The sequence below is a fragment of the Fundulus heteroclitus genome, chromosome 16, assembly GCF_011125445.2.
Source record: "Fundulus heteroclitus isolate FHET01 chromosome 16, MU-UCD_Fhet_4.1, whole genome shotgun sequence".
Lineage (NCBI taxonomy): Eukaryota > Metazoa > Chordata > Actinopteri > Cyprinodontiformes > Fundulidae > Fundulus > Fundulus heteroclitus.
The window spans coordinates 7,944,880-7,962,286 of record NC_046376.1 but is presented as its reverse complement, the minus strand read 5'-3'; the positions used below and the strand labels follow the sequence as shown (position 1 = coordinate 7,962,286).

Here is a 17,407-nt window from a genome sequence, read left to right as displayed (position 1 = left end):
TGACACCAAGGATCGGTAGCGGCGCACTTGTACCTTCTGGGTTGCCGTCTGTGCCGATGGGTTCATGCAGACTTTTTTTTTTTTTTTTTTTGCTAAATCAATCTGGTAAATGTTCGTATCTGGTGTAATTTGTCTGTAGCGGTTCTATTAGGGAGCGCCATCCCCACCTGTCATTGAGTCTGCGCAGCGCCTCTCTCCTCCGCGTCTCTCTGCAACCATTAGGACGGCAATCAGCACGAATTATCATTTAGCTAAATGAAAGAGGAATATCCTAGCTGAAAATGTAAAATCATAAACAGCAGATGTTTAACCGCACAGCAGATGTATTTCTATCAGGAAACGGTGGCGAGGAATCACACAGTAGCTTTCCTTGGTGTACAGTTTTAGGCTCATGGTCTAGTGCATGTTTCGCCCATGGCCAAGCCTGTGGAAGGCTGTGCATCTGTTTGGGGTGGGGTGGGGTGGGGGGGGGGGGGAGCTAAGTTTAAATTCAGTGTGCATGTGTGTCTGGGGGAATGCGTGCGCATGAGGCTGCATAGGCTTGTGTTTGTCGCCGGGCTTTTTGCGCGTTAGCTCTAAACCGAGCTGCTCGCCTGCCTGCCTGTCTCCTGCCCTCCTCCCACCCACCCACCCACCCAAGAGGGTCATTCAGCCCCTCTTTCAGCCTCTAATCCTGTCTGTCCGGAGGAGATAGAGGGGAGCGGACGGCCGCAGCACACCCGGGGCACCACAAACACAATCACCAGCCTTTCACAGACACTTAACGGGGCTTTGCGCTTGTTCAACAAGGCAAAACGCGGCAGGAGGGATCAATTTAATACAAGGCCCCCGACTCAAATGGAAAGAGGGTAAATAAATAAGCAATGACAGCGAGGACTGTTGCACAATTTGTGCAGCGGCTGTCCACTTTCTCTCGGGCTCGTCGGCGTGGCGTCCGCGTGCTCCTGTTTCCTCCCTCGGCGGCAGACGGGGATGAGCTGAGGAGGAGGAACCCTGGCCCCCTCTCTCTCATCAGGCTGTGTTATTTTAATAAATCACTTCTGCCATTGCCTGCTACATTAATTCCCCGGGCCCAGAGGGCTGTGTTGCCACTAGCAGCGATCTGCATGAGGCGCTAAATGATGTGGGGGATCCCCCGGTGAGAGAGCAGAGACGAGGCAGCGATGGAGGGAAGATTCACAGAGCCCGTTTGGCTCTCACCCTGGGCTAGCTAGCGCCGTTCTCTGCAGACGTCATAATCAGGAAGGACCCGGCGCCTCGTCATACGCCACATACCGATGAGACCCGCGCACTCTTCAAAGGGGAAAGCCTAACTTTGCAGACACCTTCCCTCGTGTGGCTCTGTAAAAAGCCCTCTCTCGTGTACCACTTCATCACACTCGGATACTTGCGGTTGTTTGTACTCTCCCGGGGAGTCGTTTCCGTTCTCCGTGTAATCCAAAGACAATAAGTCTCCCGGCAGTTTAACCTGCGTCTTTCCTCCTAAAGCTCTCTTTTGCAGAGACATTCTGTCTCTTTTTAGATGAAATGGCTTGTTTGCGGAGGTGATCATAACCCCTGCGAATGAGCTGCGTTTGCTGCAGGTGGCGGCGTACGTGAACGCGGCGTGAATGCAGCTGCTTTAAACAGCTGCTTTGATTGAATTCGGCGCAGAGTGAGTGAAAATGCAGGTGGTACGCGTAGCAATCACCGGCGTGGTAACAGTGGCAGTGGAGATGGGATGAACGTATTTCTCCAGGGGGGGGGGGGTGTTTCCAGATGCCGCCATTTCCCTTCCTACATTCAATCTGCTGTGTTTTTCCTCTTTCTTTCTACATGATAACTCCTTAGGAGGGAGGTTGCCATTGGTATGCACAGACAACACCGGCAGATCCACCAGCACCAATACCGCCGGGAGATTATACTCTTCCTGCTCCACGCAGCGGGGATCCGGCCACCGTAAATAGAGCGCCCGGGAGTGCGCGGTGTGCCCGGAATGACAGAGCACTGCTGCGGCTGAGCGTGCCAGCAAGACGCAGCAGCGCAAACTCAAGGACTGCTGCAAAATACAGTAATATCTCTTGCTTTGGTTTTTAGCTTTTTTTTCCTACAGGGATTCCGAAGCGGTTGCAGCTCAGATCCATCTGGCTTATTGTCATCGCGCGACGGGCAACGGTCGGGTCACGTGGGACGCCGGCTACAAACAAATCAGTTGAACTTTGGAGGAGAATGTCACTGGAGACGGCTCAGAGTAAAAGCCGCTCTCTCCCAGGGACTCCATTTTCTCTGCCGGGTCATTTATAAACCCCCTCAAACAAGACAAGGAGTCTCACTTAATAGTTTTGTAGAAGAAGAAATGCCTCCATTTGCTTTTGGACTTTAACAACAAATGGTTTCTTAATAAATAATGCACTGCGGTCAATCGTGGTGGAAAGTAAGGTGCACCCTTTACAATGTGAGGGCGGTTTAACGGATTCTGAAACCATATAAAACCCTGAAGCTTCACACTGTAATCATTAAAGACTGTCAGTGAAACCCAAATTTACCCTATGTCCCTGTAACTCATAGAACCTCCTTCAGTTGAGTTTTAAATTTAAGTATCCAAACCGTGGAAGACATTCTTCTGTCCAACGTAGCTTTAGCTCATCAAGGTTATTGATTTCTGGACAGTTTCCATCACAGCGTTCAATTTTGCCCTTTTTGAGCCATTTGATTTATATAGCGCCAATTAACACGTCATCTCAAGGCACTTTTTTGACGTTTCCTCCTGGGAAGATTGGTCTGTTTTGGACCAGTGGACTTCGTGTAGTTTAAAAATGGCCGTAAATCTCTTCTGGCATTGATGGACAGCCACAGTTGCTTCTTTCAGGTCACTGCCGATGTCTTTCCGGCTTGGCATTGTGGTAACAAAGCACCAAAGTATAAGAGGTCCTGCTTTAATAGATGTGCTAACACTTATCATCACCTCAATTCTTAATTTCACTGCAAAAACGGATCTAAAAATAAGTAAAATGTTCTTAAAATTTGTGTTTTTGTCCTAGATTTGAGCAAGTAAATAAGATGATCTGCCAATGGAATGAGGATTTTGACCCCTAAAATAAGATAATTAGATATACTGTACTTGAAATAAGATGATGGAGATGAATTGTTCCTATTTTAAGTGCAAAAATCTTATTCCATTGGCAGATCATCTTATTTACCTGCTCAAATCAAGGAAAAATACACTCATTTTAAGAACATTTTACTTATTTTTAGTTCCGTTTTTGCAGTGTTTAAAGACACATATTTTCCCCCTTTGGTTTCATTTCTGTCTAATAAATAATGACAACGTGATATGAACCGACTTTTTTTTTTGCAGTTGAGTTTGTGTTTGAATAGTTTTGGAACTTCTTTTATGAAAACCCAATAATTTTGTCCCGATAAATAAAACTGTAATTGACAGAGTGTGTACTCTCTCCTCATCACGACTGCAAAAAAAATGTTAAAAAAGAAGAAATGGTTCCATTTGTTTTAACTTTACTCAAACAATAAAGGCTTTCCTAATAAATAATTCACCACATATTTGTAAGAAACCTTCAAACGGAGGCAGGAGCAGCCGTTCAGCTTCCCGATGATAACATGAGAGGAAAGCCGGAGATTTGAAGGCTCCCAGAATGAAAAAAAAAAAAAAAAGTCAGACATAAAAACTGACGTCTTGGAAGGTATTTTATGCGAGTATAACTTTCTCTTGCTGCGCTTTGCAATGACAAACGGCGGAAACACCAACACGGTGAAATGTGATATTGCTCCGGCATGTCGTAACAACCGTTGCATATGCATGTATAATCATTGCAATCGCATGGCCAAACTTTTCCTCCAACTTTCCTGGGAGTGCAGCTCGAAGGGCTCCTGCCATCACACTCGTGTTTTCCAGAGCCTTGCACACATAAATGTTCATTCATCTTTACATGTTCATCCTCTGACCCACTAAAACTGCGTCTGTGCATTTTGCCTTAATATGGGCACGGAGGGCTGTCTTAATTAATAAGCAGGCATCCACCAAACTAATCTGCCTGTGTTGTGAAGGCTGTCCTTTCCATTAAGTGGGACTCACATTATCTCCTAATCAAATTAGTCACTTAATTGTGGCCCTCCCTTGATGGATCGCATGGAGAGAAAAAAAAAAAAAAAAAACGGTGTTTGCTAGAGGGGGGGTGGCGGCGCGCGTGAAGATGGAACGCGGCTGCTTCATTACGATATGAAATTTTTTAATAACCAAAGCGTTTGGCTGTCATCGTCTGGCTTTGAACTTGGGCGAAGGGTGAAGATGGATTTGACATTTTACGCGTTCTCGCAGCCGAGTGTTGGCGCCGGCGCGTTTAGGCTAAGCACCTAGCCGAAGGCGCTACCCGACTACCCGACAGGGGAGTGACCCGCTGATCGCTAGCCCGCTTCCTTAATCACTTCCACACATCATCATCGGCGACACCTGATCTCAGCCGACGCGTCAGCTCCTTCCTCCCTGATAGAAACACTCTTCTCCAAGTCAGGATTAAGGGTAAAACTTGTGTGGGCACATAAAAAAATAACCCCGTCCTCCTGGGAGCTCACATTTAACGGAACGGAGCAGGCGACCGGGGGGCCGGCACCCGTGGAGGGGGGGGTCCTGACGAATGGATGCCTGCCTGGTCGTTTGTCCTGCTGATTGAGTTTTATCCCCTGCCCTTTTCACTGCAGCCAGACAATAAACAGAACCACATCCAAGCGTGACAGGTTAACCTAACGGTAATAGAATACTCTTAATAGTGTGGCCCCAGCCAAAGTCCACGGTGTGCGGGGACGGCCCGCGTTCGATGATGGCAGGGGGGGGTGGGGGTGCAGCAGCTCCGGCTCACACTGTTGATGTCAGGCGGGAGCAAGGACGAAGAGGGCAACTTGATGGCTTAATGGGTGGTTTGATGGCTTCATAGGGTGAAATTGAACTTGTTGAGGGTAACCAAACAGATGAAACAGGCCAGACGGGGGGTGGGGGGGGGGGGGGGGGGGCATTATACAGAAAGAGGAATTAGCTATATGCTCTGCAAGCATGACTGGCCTGGATATCTGCGCTTTTATTTGAAATCCTTGAGCTGTTCTGAAGCCGGCATTGTCTCCCAGAGTCTCTCCTTCACACAAGAGAGTGATTTATCTCGGATGCTGTGACACTGCGATGCCTATACAGCAAAGAAAAAATAAACACAATCAAACCGAGCAAAACTGTCAAAGGAGATTTAGATGATGTTGTTATGACGCTGACACGAACGTTGGCTGTTTTCTGGCAGATAATCCTCACAAAGAGGATCCTCGGGGCTACATGCACCCGCGCAGGCAACACTTCTGCCTGCTTGTTTCTGCAGCACCTCCGCCTGCAGTTTGTCATGTCTGACTGGGGCTTTAATTAGGCCTGCGAATTGAAGCGGCGGCAGGCGGCGGGCGGGCGGCGGGCCTGGGAGCCCTCCGTCCACGGCTCAGCCGTCCTCCACGGCGTCTCCTCGGAGGACCTCTCTGCTCTGTGTGGTTAAGATAATAGAGGCTCGCTCAGAAGATGTTAATTGAGGGGAGATAAAGTGCAGTAGCGGCTGCAGGGATGCAGCGTGCGGGGGTGGAAGGAAAAGGGAGGGAGGAGGAGGGGGGGGGTTACCTGATTAGAGGCTTAGGTGTTTGACTTACAGCTCTCTGTTTGATGACGATAGATTTTTTTTTTTAAAGGAGGAAGCGTGCATCAAAAAAAAAAAAAGCAGAAATCTAAATCTGTTATTAAAGTTTCCCCCCCCCCGAGGCATTTGTGTTCTGCTCATTGGAAGACCCACTAAGGTCAGGCGATTTGATATACTTTCTCCTCTGAGCGGCTCACAGTGGCGCCGCCAGGGTGTAGAATTATAAAAGTTGGATTTTTATGGAGCCCTGTAGGGGCTGAAGGGGGGAACGTAAGGAGGCAAAATTTACTTTGGACGTAAAGGAGCCTAAAAAAACAGCTGAAGCGACAGAAGTTGCATTAATAGCGGCATATGTCTGGAGCCCAGCAAAGCTGAAAGCGAGAGGAAACAGTTCCTCAGTCAAACCCGTGAGGGGACGACCAGGTAAAAGGAGGCAAGGACAAGGGGGGGGAGAAAAAAAAATCCAAAAACGGCACCAGCAGCCTCAGTAATTGCCTCAATGCCGGTGGGATTGCTTTCATTCAATGAGAGCATTCTCTCACTACACGCTGAAGGTGGAGACGGGAGTTTTTGGGGGGGGGCTGGGCAGCGTTGGCGTTGGCGTACGGGGGGGGGGGGGGATCCGGCGGTGCCCTCCCTCTCTGGGTAGCGCGCAGCAGCGCTGAGGGCGATAGCTCCCCTTTAGCTGCTGAATCTCTGGCATCAGTGTGAGGGAAACTGAGAGAGAGCGGAGTGAGGCGGCGATAAGGAGGTAGGTGGACCACAGACTTGTCACATGTGACTGTGAGTCCACCAGCATCCCCACATCTGAGTGTTTTTTTTTTTTTGTTTTAATTCCTGAAAAACGTCCCACCTCCCGTCTTTTCCACACCGGCTCCCACAAACACACTGCTGGAGGATTCCTTTATTTCTTTATTTGGGCTCCTGTTGGTGCACGCATTAGATGCTCAGCTCCCTCCTCCTCCTCCCTCTTCTTCTTCTCCTCCTCCTCCTCCTCCTTGTCCTGCTCTTCTCTCCTCCTCCTCCTCCTCTCCGCTCTCGCTTTGCCGCTCTCACAGCCTAGTTTTCTTTTTTTTTTTTTTCCCTCCCTCTTCAATCTTGTGCAGGTTGTATCTGACGGAGGAACCGGCGCCGCGCTCCCATCCTTTGCGCTCCTCTAACAACAACAACAACCACTGTGAGTATTCTCATGCTAATTCCTCCGCTCCAGCCTCCTCTAACATCCGTTTGTCTGTTTCTTCCCCTTTTGCTTCATTTCATTCTGAGCTTTTTTTTTTTCTCCCGTTTTTTGCCTCTTTTATGTTCTCATCCAACGCGGCAAACGCAGCAGCAGCAGCGGCAGCGGCGGCGGCAGCGCGGGAAGGTAGAAGAAGTGTAGACAAAAAGGAACGAGAGAGAGCATGCACAGAAATGGAGAGAAGAGGGGAGGGGGGTAAAAAGAGACAAGGAGGGAAGGAGATCGTTGCTGCTGTCGCTGCGAGCAACCCGTTCTGCTTTCGGAGGTGTTTCTCCTGGAGGATGGTGGAATTGCTGAAGGGATGTAGGGGGCGGGTCTTGGTTCTGTGAGTAGATAGCAGTGCGAGAATGATAGGGGATCTTGTTGACAAGCATAGAGTGGCTCGTCAGACAGCCGGGCAGCAGGAACCAGGGTTCTCCGTGTTGACTAAACTTCTGATTCATCCATCACTTTCCATATTTAATCCACGGCTCGCCTCTCTCTCTCTCTCCTCTCTCTCTCTCCTCTCCTCGTTTTGTCGTTTGGGGTACCGAGGACTTTTCTATCACGACGGTGACGATGATGATGATGATGATGCCGGTTCTGGGAGATGCATTGCCGGGTACAGATTGGGAGATGAATCATAGACGGTTGTTTCTGAGCATATGTGTGTGTCCCATTCATGATGATGTGCATGCATGAGTTTTAATGACTGCACTTTTGCAGCTGCACACGCCAGATCGTTCAACGTTTGCAGTCACGTGTGCATCGTTAAGCTCCCAGGTGTAAACACTAACGACCTCAGCATTTGTGTGTGTGTATATATATATATATATATATATATATATATATATATATATATATATATATATATATATATATATATATATAGGAGTGTGTGTGTGTGTGTGTGATAGAGAGAGAGAGAGGTCAGAAAGTCAGTGTCCATTCCTGCTTGCTCCCCTTTGATCAAAGAGCCTCATTTAGTCCGCCCACGGCATGTGTCTGAGCCATATGAGGAGTGGGTGTAGTTTATGTGTGTGTGTGTGCGTGTTGGTGTGTGTGTGTGTGTGTGAGGTGGGGGTGAGATGGATAGGCCTTGCTCCCTGACTACAACACCATGGCTAATGGGCACTCGGGTCGGCAGGGGTGGAAGCACATCCGGTTGCGCGGATCAGACCCGCTGACCAAAAAACCTTCTCCGTATCCTTCGCCGGTTTGGGGGGAAAAAAAAAACCCAACAAAAACAACAACAACAAAAAAAATTGGAGATCTTTGCAAGAAGAAAAAGCATATTGGGCCAACAAAACGCTCACAAACACACTTTGGCATATTCATTTGGCAGAGTGAAAAGGATTGATCTGAGCATGGCAATTAGGCAAATTTCAGAACTAAGCATCTGGCGAGGCGAGAACGCTTCGCCTGGCAGAGGATTACCGTTTTAGTTCCATTTTCAGCCCAGAACGTGTTATTTCGCAGCACTCCGGCAGCACCGCAACCCGTCGCGTTGGGGGGGGATCTTTGTGCAGCGTTTCTCCGTCGCGTGTGCTCACTTCCACGGCCTGATAAGTCAGAGTAGCGCTTTGATTAATGCCGATTAGCTTTAATATGTGTGTTCGTTCGGCGCCGCGGCGGCCTTTACGACGACGAGTCGTCGGCGTAAAAATGCCCGGGACGATAGCAGCCCGTCCATGAGCTGGCTTTCCAAAGCAGGCTGATATAAATGAGAACCATTCCCCCAATTAGGGAAGATTAGGTTACCCTCCACCAATCTGAATCCTTAAATCCCCTCTGTTTTTACAGCTCTGTCTGCTAAATGTAATTCAGCCGTGAGACCTGGGCAGAATAGCAATAAAAGAAGGTAGAAAGTTTAGCAGCGAAGCCCAGGCGGTAAAAATATCCACTGGGAGAGAGAGCGGGGGGGGGGGAGAGGGAGAGAAAGCACATGATAATTGACACTGCACTGTGTTGCAGTTGGCTGTAATTAACTGTGTAACAGAGGTTGTCAGTTGGAAAGGGAGAAAGGCCCGACTATCTGCGTGCATTTAACACACTTGAAAGTGCAACGTTTATCGTGTCTCTCCAGCTTTCAGCGAGGGTATGTTTCAGGTCGGCGTGGGCCTCTCCGCCGTATCCCCCCCCCCCCACAGATCTCTTTCTACAGGGCCAGTCAGGCATTATCCACCGCCGCCTTCATCCTTTGCGCCACCGTTTGGAGCACGTGAAAAAAAAAAAAAAAAACAACAACCCAGAAACGGGAGCCATTGTTTCTGGGGCGAGCGGGGGAAAGGCTTATCATCTATTTTTAGTTTGCTTTTTTTTTTTTTTTTCTTCCTCGTCGTCGTTGCCTGGGCCACGATTCATGCTTATGTCTGGAGATTTCGGTGCCATAAACTATGTTGCGCTTCGCAGCCAGGCGCTTGGCTGGTGACAACTCTCACCCACACATTAGTGATCTACGAGCCATATAGCGCGCGGACCCCCTGCCGCCTCGCCAGCCGCTTTTCTGAAGCCACGCAGGACCACAGCGGCGACGCGCTCTGTGTGTGATGGCACCCATATGTGCGCAGAGAGCACCTGCATTAGCAGAACGTGCCAACCCTTTTATTTCTCATCACTTATCACAAGCCTCTACATGCTGCAGCGAGAAAGGGGGGCCGGGGGGGGTGGGGGTGAGGGGGGGAGCTCATAAAGATAAAAATCACATTTCACTAGAGGGTGCTTGTGTGACAGTGATATATGCTGCGAGCATCCTGGCACCTCATTGAGAAGAGAGTGAGTTCTGGGTGGGTAAATCAATTTGTGCAGAGGCCGTCGCTGCTAGTATTGGTTTCGTGATATGATCTTTGTTGTCCATTTTTAGAGGTCAGCGTGAGCACGGCGACAAGGGCAGCCCAACCTGACCGCTTTCTCTCGTTTCTGTGCTGGTAAACGATCTCCCCCAGGTGGATTGTGGGTAAAGTAAGTCCTAATATATATATATATGTGTGTTTAAAAAAAAAAAAAAAAAAGGCTATGTGTCTTTTTATTTTTTTCTGTCTCAAGTTGAGACACTATGGATTCTCTATTAAGAAAGTACGTTCATCCATTACCACGCACGGCTTGATAAAGTGTCCAGAGCCAGAGGCGAGCGCAGCCTGTGCATTAATCGCTGTAATTACTCAGCGAGGCTGACACTGATTCTGGAGGTGTGTCTGACTACATCTACCAGTAGAGGACTGGGGGGGGGGGGGCAGCAAGTGAACCCGGGTCCGTCTGATCTGATCTCACGTCTGCGTCGTCAAAGTTTCTCCTCGCCCTGAGGAAGACGACGACGGCGGCGTGCCGGACACTCTTTGACTGAAGCGCTGTGCTAAATCACCACAGCAACGACTGCTTAGCAACAAAAATGTTGACATCATATAAAAAAAAAAAAAAAAAAAAAAAGAGGAAACAAAGAAAACAAGAAGGAACCCATGGCTGCACGGTGCGGTTTGTAGGTTTGGTTTAGTTAGAGTCGCTGCACCAGCTGTTGTGGTCCTCAACGCCCGGGTTTCTTCCTCGTACCGAGACGACGATGATGATGATGATGATGATGATGATGAGGGGGTCAAACCCAACGTGTCATGTCAGGGACGTAAAAAACGGGAGGCGAGGGAGGACACTATTGTCTGTACAAGGGCAGCAGAGTTAGTCTTTGTGCCGCTACTTCTGGAACGCGTCTCCTAATACCGCCAGTGTTCCGGCTAATCAGCGCGGCATTGTTGGCCATAATAAGTGAACGGAGTTTAATAGGTGAATGTGTGCCACTCGCCGTCTTATCTCACAGTGACTTTCACTTGCTCTGCCTGCAGCGAGTAATCATGAGAAATATGACTCAGAGACAGCGTTTTTAATTAAGGACAGTTTTTTTAGCTTGGTGCAAAAAGAAGAAGAAGAAGAAGAAGAAGAAGAAGGCGGGCGGCGGGGTGAAGGCTGTTCCACACGTTTTTCTTTGGCTTTCTCATTAATCACAGAAGCACGTCTGATGCGGCCGTGCAGCGCAGGAAACCAGGCAGGATTTGAACATCTCAGCTGATGTGGGCAAAGCGGGGGGAGGCTTTGAAATGTCCTCCTCTCCGTCCCTTTCAACAAGTCCCTGCAGTTGGCCGACGGCTCCACGACCGCCCCCCCCCCCCCCCCCCCCCTCTAACCGTTCACAACACCCTCGCAGGCATCTCTGTGTCCGTCCTCCATCCGCAGACCTGCTTTGTGTCAGATAGTTTAATGTGAAATTGCTTTTCTTTCAAATTTCCCCCTGGAAACGCAGGTCGTCGCAAAAAAATGTTCCATCTCATAACGGCGTGTTATTGTTGTTCTTTCACACGAGTCCTTGGCTTCTGAGCAAAAGGCTTCTCTACTTGTTTCTCTCTCTCTCTTTACTCCCCCCCCCCCTTCAGTACAGACCTGAGGTCACACTCGGCTATTTCTCCCAGCGCTCCTGTCACAATCTGGGATTCTGTGCATGGGGGGGTTCCTCCTCCGCTGCGCCCGCGGTAACCCCTCTGAAAAATTTATCGCCACCTCGCCGTGTGATTACGCTTTGCATTAGCGGGGCTTAAATTTAATTTGCCGGCCGGGGGCCCCGGCGGCGGCGGCGGCGGCGGTGCTGCTGCGGGGGCCCGGCCTATCAGAGACACTTTGTAAAGGGCCCCTGGAAGAGCCTCCCGGGGCGATCCTATCAGTCAGACACACTGTCAGCAGACACACTCAGTTAGTCAGCACCGAGTCAGAGACGTGGCCCGGCCGAACCGCACGCCACCGCCGGCGGCTCCGCTGGGCCGCCGCCGTGGGCACGCCGCTCCCCCGCCTGCCAGTCAAAGCTGCAGCGCGGACGCTGACCTTTGTTCCCCTGCTCAGATGAATGCTCTTCAACAGGTGACACCCCCTTCGCCTCCCCTCTCTTCCATCGGCGCCACCTTCTCTGCGCGTGTTAAAGGAAAGGGCCTGCCTGTTTGCCACCGGCTCTGCAGGATGCACTCAAATTATTGAATATTTTTAGATTTTTTTTTATCCAGCGCGCTGTCAGTCCTCTGACTGCCGCTTCAATAATAATCACCTGTCGTAAAGCGGCTATTACTGTCCTCCGCTGCTGTGATTTACATTAATACCTGGTAGTTAATGTCATGTTTCTTTATTGAGAGAACGTAGGACATTAAATTCGACACGCTGCCTCTGCAGTTACGCGCCGTGCCATTATTCTCTCTTTTTTGTCCTCCTTTTATTTTTACTTTCCCCATTTTCATCCTCCTTCAGACGGCGATCAAAATAGCCCGATCTGAGGCCACGCGAGGCGGCTTTTATCTGCGCTCCCTGAATGAGAAGGTCAATTTTCAAGGCGTTTTGTTGGGGGGGGAATGTTAAAACCCGGCTAGTTGCTAAGAGAACCAAGAGGGCCCCGTGCTTTCCACGGCTCTAATTGGGGTCCATTTTCATTTTCATATGGTTTTAAATGTCAAGAGAACAGAGAATCGTGCAAAGTGTTTTGAATCTGCAGTGGAACGCATCAATCCTTGGGTCGCGCAGGTTGGAAACGCTATTCTTTTTTTATTGAGAGTCTAACAGGGCTCTTTGCTCTGCAGCGAAGTTTCCCCCACTGAAAAAGTTAAAAGGAAAACATGATGTACTGCCTCTGACCTCATCCCTGCTCCGCTGGGAGCGTAATGTCAGAAGATGCCAGCGCCTTTCTTCATTTGACAGAAACAAATCCTCAGAAAGGACTCCTCCTTCCCTCTGTGGAGGATTTACGCCCTCCTGGTATCGCTGCTTCCTCCCAACACCATGGCTCCTGCTTGCGTAAATTCATGAATGGGATTTCTATTATATACTTCATGGACTGCGTTTTTTAAAAAAAAATAAAAAAATATGTGAAGCAGCTATAATACTTGGTGTAAATATTTAGATGATCTAAAGCGACGTCATGCTGAGACGAGACTTGGATGCACTTGGTGTAATTTACATCCTCCTTCTCTAGTGGTAGCAGTAAAGACACTAATTAATTTCAATTCAATTCAATTTTATTTATATAGCGCCAATTCATGAAACATGTCATCTCGAGGCACTTTACAAAGTCAAAATCAGTCAGATTATACAGATTGGGTCAGATTATACAGATTGGTCAAAAATGTCCTATATAAGGAAACCAGTTGATTGCATCAAAGTCCCGACAAGCAGCATTCACTCCTGAAGAAGCGTAGAGCTACAGGAAGAGTTGTCTGCATTGTCCATGGCTTTGCAGCAATCCCTCATACTGAGCAAGCATGAAGCGACAGTGGAAAGAAAAACCACCCATTAACGGGAAGGAAAACCTCCGGCAGAACCGGGCTCAGTATGAACGGTCATCTGCCTCGACCGACTGGGGGTTACAGAAGACAGAACAGAGACACAACAAGACAGACAAAAAAGCACAGAAGCTCACATTGATCCAGTAATCGGTTCTACATTATATGGTAATTACCAACGGGTACACACCGAGTTACCTACATGGTACTACAGGGTACTTGAATGGTACTTGCATAAGTACGAGTTCATTTCTAAGTGGCCTGCAGGAGTTCAGATGACATATTCACCTACAGGGGTAGGTACGCAGTGGCAGTGGATGATTCCAGGGTTCATTCAGGCCATTTTAAGGACACCAAACGAGGACCTGTGAGGTACTTTCAGGCTGCGCTTGGGGTACCTTTTTGTTTATGTGCAGCAGTTACCAGCAGGGCTAATCATGGGGATAATTACAATGTACCTCTGTCCTAATCAAACCGTAATTACGTTGCCTACAGACTCTTTAAACGTGACTAGCAGGGTTCAGATAGGGCTGCTTAGAGGGTCCTTCTAGAAATCTTGCAGTGTAATTACAGGGTATAATGTACCTACAGGGTACTTACAGGGTACTGAGTGACTGCCAGGCTTTTTAAGGGTGCCTAATGGTAATAAAGGTCGAACTGAAGAAGCTTTATTCACTGAAAAGTACTTACTGGGGATTTACTCTGTATAAATCCTGCGAGTACCTGAGGCGTACTTGCAGGATTTATATCGGGTCATTTCTTTGCATTTAAAGGGTTCCTACTGGGGTATTTAAAGGGGACTAAATGGGTATGAACAGCACTGCTGTTGGGGACAATTAGAGATTGTCTGTAGGTGTACTAGCTTTTTTGGGCTTTCACAGGGTACTTGAAGAGGAGAAAAGGCACCGTTTTGTGGGTATCTGGGACTAGATGGTACCTATGGGATAAAGTGAGATGTACTAGCAATTAGCAGAAGGTTTTTTTTTTACTATGAAGTTTTTTTCTGATGTTCAGGAATTATGCAACACATGGAAATCTTCGTCAGTACGTTATATTAGCATCATGCAAGCATTTTATTATACTATAGGACGAACAAGCCCATAGATTTTTTCAGTAGGTATCCAAGTAGGTACGCCATGGATATCCAGTAGTAACTTAGGAATAGATATCCTGTTACCTGTAGGTCCCCCCATAAAAAAAACCCATAATGCACCCTTATGTCCTGCATTAATACGCTATAAGTGCGCGCTATCAGTGTAAAATGCACCAAACCAGCGCGTTCAAGTTAAAATTCAAGTCATTCTCGCCACAAAGAGACACTAAAGCCAGGAATTCCAGTTTTCAAACAAAGAAAGGGTAACGCCACATGTTGCAATGTGCCCAAAAAGCACTTTGTTTTCCCCTGAAGCCATGAGCTGCTACAGGAACGGCCTGCGTGGACGTTCTGCTGTGAGATTTCCATCATGCTGTGTATAGTATTTTTCTGAGCAGCAAGAAAGTGGTATCAGTGTCGCCGTTCCGTCTGGGAGCTTAGAGCGGGTTTTCATAGACCGGGCCGTGAACAGAATGCTTAAGTTCAAGTGCATTTTTAGGCACAGTGGCGACATTTTCCTCTGAAATGGGGCTGAAGATTAACTCGAGGCGGCTGATTGTCACTCTGCTTACGGACTTAGGTTTTTTGCATATTTCAAGGTGAACTTTTATTGTTCTCGGTGAGCAATGTGATCACTTGGTCTATGACAGCGTCAGAGCCAGACTCCGGTGTTTTCTGCATCGCATGTTTTTGTCTGAAACATTCACTTTTGGCTCCGGCTCTATTAGGCTCCACCTCCCAGAAGACGAGTCTGCTCGAGTTTGTCAATAATGGCAAAAAAAAAAAAACGAGGCTTTGTTTGTGCGCCAAATTAGCTAAAAGCAGAACATTATGCAAATAGTTTTTACGCTGTAATGGCATTTAGTAAAAGGTAGGAAAGTCCCCACAGCAAACAAAGTATTTTATAAAGTTTCCCCGCACAGAGGATTGCTTTATATGGTCAAATAAAATCCATAAAACACAGAATCAAAGGGAAAAGTCTAATGTGACCCTCTTAAACACAGCAGTATCAGAGCAGGGGATATCAGCGTAGAGGGCAGTAAAAAAAAAAAAAAAAAGACCCGTTTGGTCATTTAATTTAGCTCTTTGATATCCAAGGAGCTGAAATAATAGATTCATCTATTTTGGAATCTCTTGTTCTGTTCCTTCCCTCAAAGGTCGGAGGTGTCAAATGGTTTGCAACTGGTGAGGCGCACGGATTCATGTCAGGAGTCGACCTCGGCGGGGAAAGCCGAGCGAGCCGAGCGAACGCACTGATAGCAGCACTTCCTAATGAAAATTAGCTTAATGCATTCAAAAACAGAACTGTTGTGCCGCGGAACAGCTCGCAGCGCGCCGGCTCTATATATGACTTTGAATAGCTGTTAGGACAATGCATTAATGAAATTCCCCAGAGCCCGGACTTAGCATCCGCGGTTCAAATGCAATTTTTCTTCCTGTGACAACGTATAATCCCCTGTCCGAGCAGGCCTGTATTTCTACCTTAAACATCCCTTTCGTTCCTTCATTTAATAAATGACACCCAGAGGACAAAACGGGGACAAGTCCCCGCTGACATTTGTGAAATATAGACTGATAATGCTCCTGCCACTTGCTTAATGCAAGCTCCCCTCCACCTCTTTGGGTCTGACAGGCCGGGCCCGACGCATGGATCATAATGAGAGGATCCCCAGCGCTGCTGTCGGTTAGCGGCACCTAAAGCACGTGCCGCAAACTCCGTCGACTCTGGAGAATAAAAGAAGAGCTGACGGTTCCCCTCCCCAGGGTGAGGACTTTTGTTTTCTCCTTGGCGGGGTTGGCCATTCGCGCCTGATGATTGCCAGCGGAGCGTCGTTACGTCTTCATTTCGCGGCGGTCTGTGCGGTGAATCTGCGTTAAAACCCTCAGCCAGTCGCTGTTTGCACGGTTCACTCTGAATGATTTAATTACTTGCTTTAGACTTGAGCAATTATAGCTGAGCAGCACATATGTTAATTATATCTGACCTTACTTTTTTTTGCTGCTCTGTTAATTGTTCCCTTCAGATGACATTCTCAGATGACTGTCATTGCCGCGTGCGTATCGGACAATTTAAAACGACACAAAAGAGAGGCGGACGCGGAGGTCTTTTTATTATTGCTTCTGTTCCTGGAGAACTTTCGGCTTCCAGTTCGCGCCGTTGTTGTTGCCAAAAGGTTATGAATAAAAAAAAAAAGAAAAGAAATTCTCACCATTTCTTCCATCGAAGCTGAGGATGCAACCCACTTCCTGTTTATCAGATAATGCGTTTTGCTTCTCTCGTGCCATTAATGCCCAGGAAAACATTGAAACCCACTTATGTCCCAGTTCAGAGCTCACACAACCCGTTCTAATGCACATTTGCCTCCAAATGTCAAAAGCTCCAAAAATCCATTAGGACCGACTCGCAAAGGCGAGCCGCTACCTGAACTAATACATCATGTTAAATGACACATAGACTGCAAATTTCTGCAAACATGCTTTTATCACACAGCTTATTATCGCGTTTAATGGGGATGATTTTCACTTTTGCCAGAGCTGCACTCCGTGGTTTAATTCTCCTGCCAGCGAGGAGGAAGGCACAGAGACACAGCGAGCTCTCCGGATTCATTTCGCCTTCTGATATGATTGCGGCGGCGTGACCGCGGCCTTATGAAGCAAAGATGAAAAATACATGTGCTGCTCAACACGATGGTGTTTGTTAATGTTGCAGTATGTCTCCGCACGCTGTTACTAATGGACTGTGCTTTTGTTTGTCACCTTAAGTGAGCGCCGACGTTTCTTGTCTCACTCCACTACTCCAGAGATAAATTTTAGGAAAATGGGACGAGTTCCATGGGGTTGTGTTTATTGGATGGAAAGGTTTTTCCTGTGCGTTCACATTTACGATCCACCTCATATCAACACAGTTAAAATCTTGCTAAAGCTTGCACAGAAGGCATCGATACATTTTTACTGACCAGCTTCAGCTTCAGTTTTAGCACATAAGGAACACTTTACCTATTTTTATACTTTTTAATTCACTAAAAATGAGTTTTTTCTTAATGCAGCTTCAAAACATCCCTTCTTTAATTCAACGACATCACTGCTGCTATTTTTGAAACATTTATTTGTTCATTTTCATTTGTAGGGTTTCTCAGGAGGTAGC

The 17,407-nt window shown here is 47.7% G+C and overlaps 1 long non-coding RNA gene across 1 annotated transcript in view; it reads left to right on the top strand.

Annotated features, from left to right (window-relative positions):
• LOC118566409 overlaps positions 1-10,296 on the top strand; it is a 284,803-nt gene extending 274,507 nt beyond the window's left edge. The window contains exons 4-5 of the long non-coding RNA XR_004932988.1: positions 6,761-6,831; positions 9,734-10,296. This is a non-coding gene — a long non-coding RNA (uncharacterized LOC118566409). The remainder of the gene's footprint in view (positions 1-6,760; positions 6,832-9,733) is intronic.
• The last annotated feature ends 7,111 nt before the right edge of the window (positions 10,297-17,407 follow it).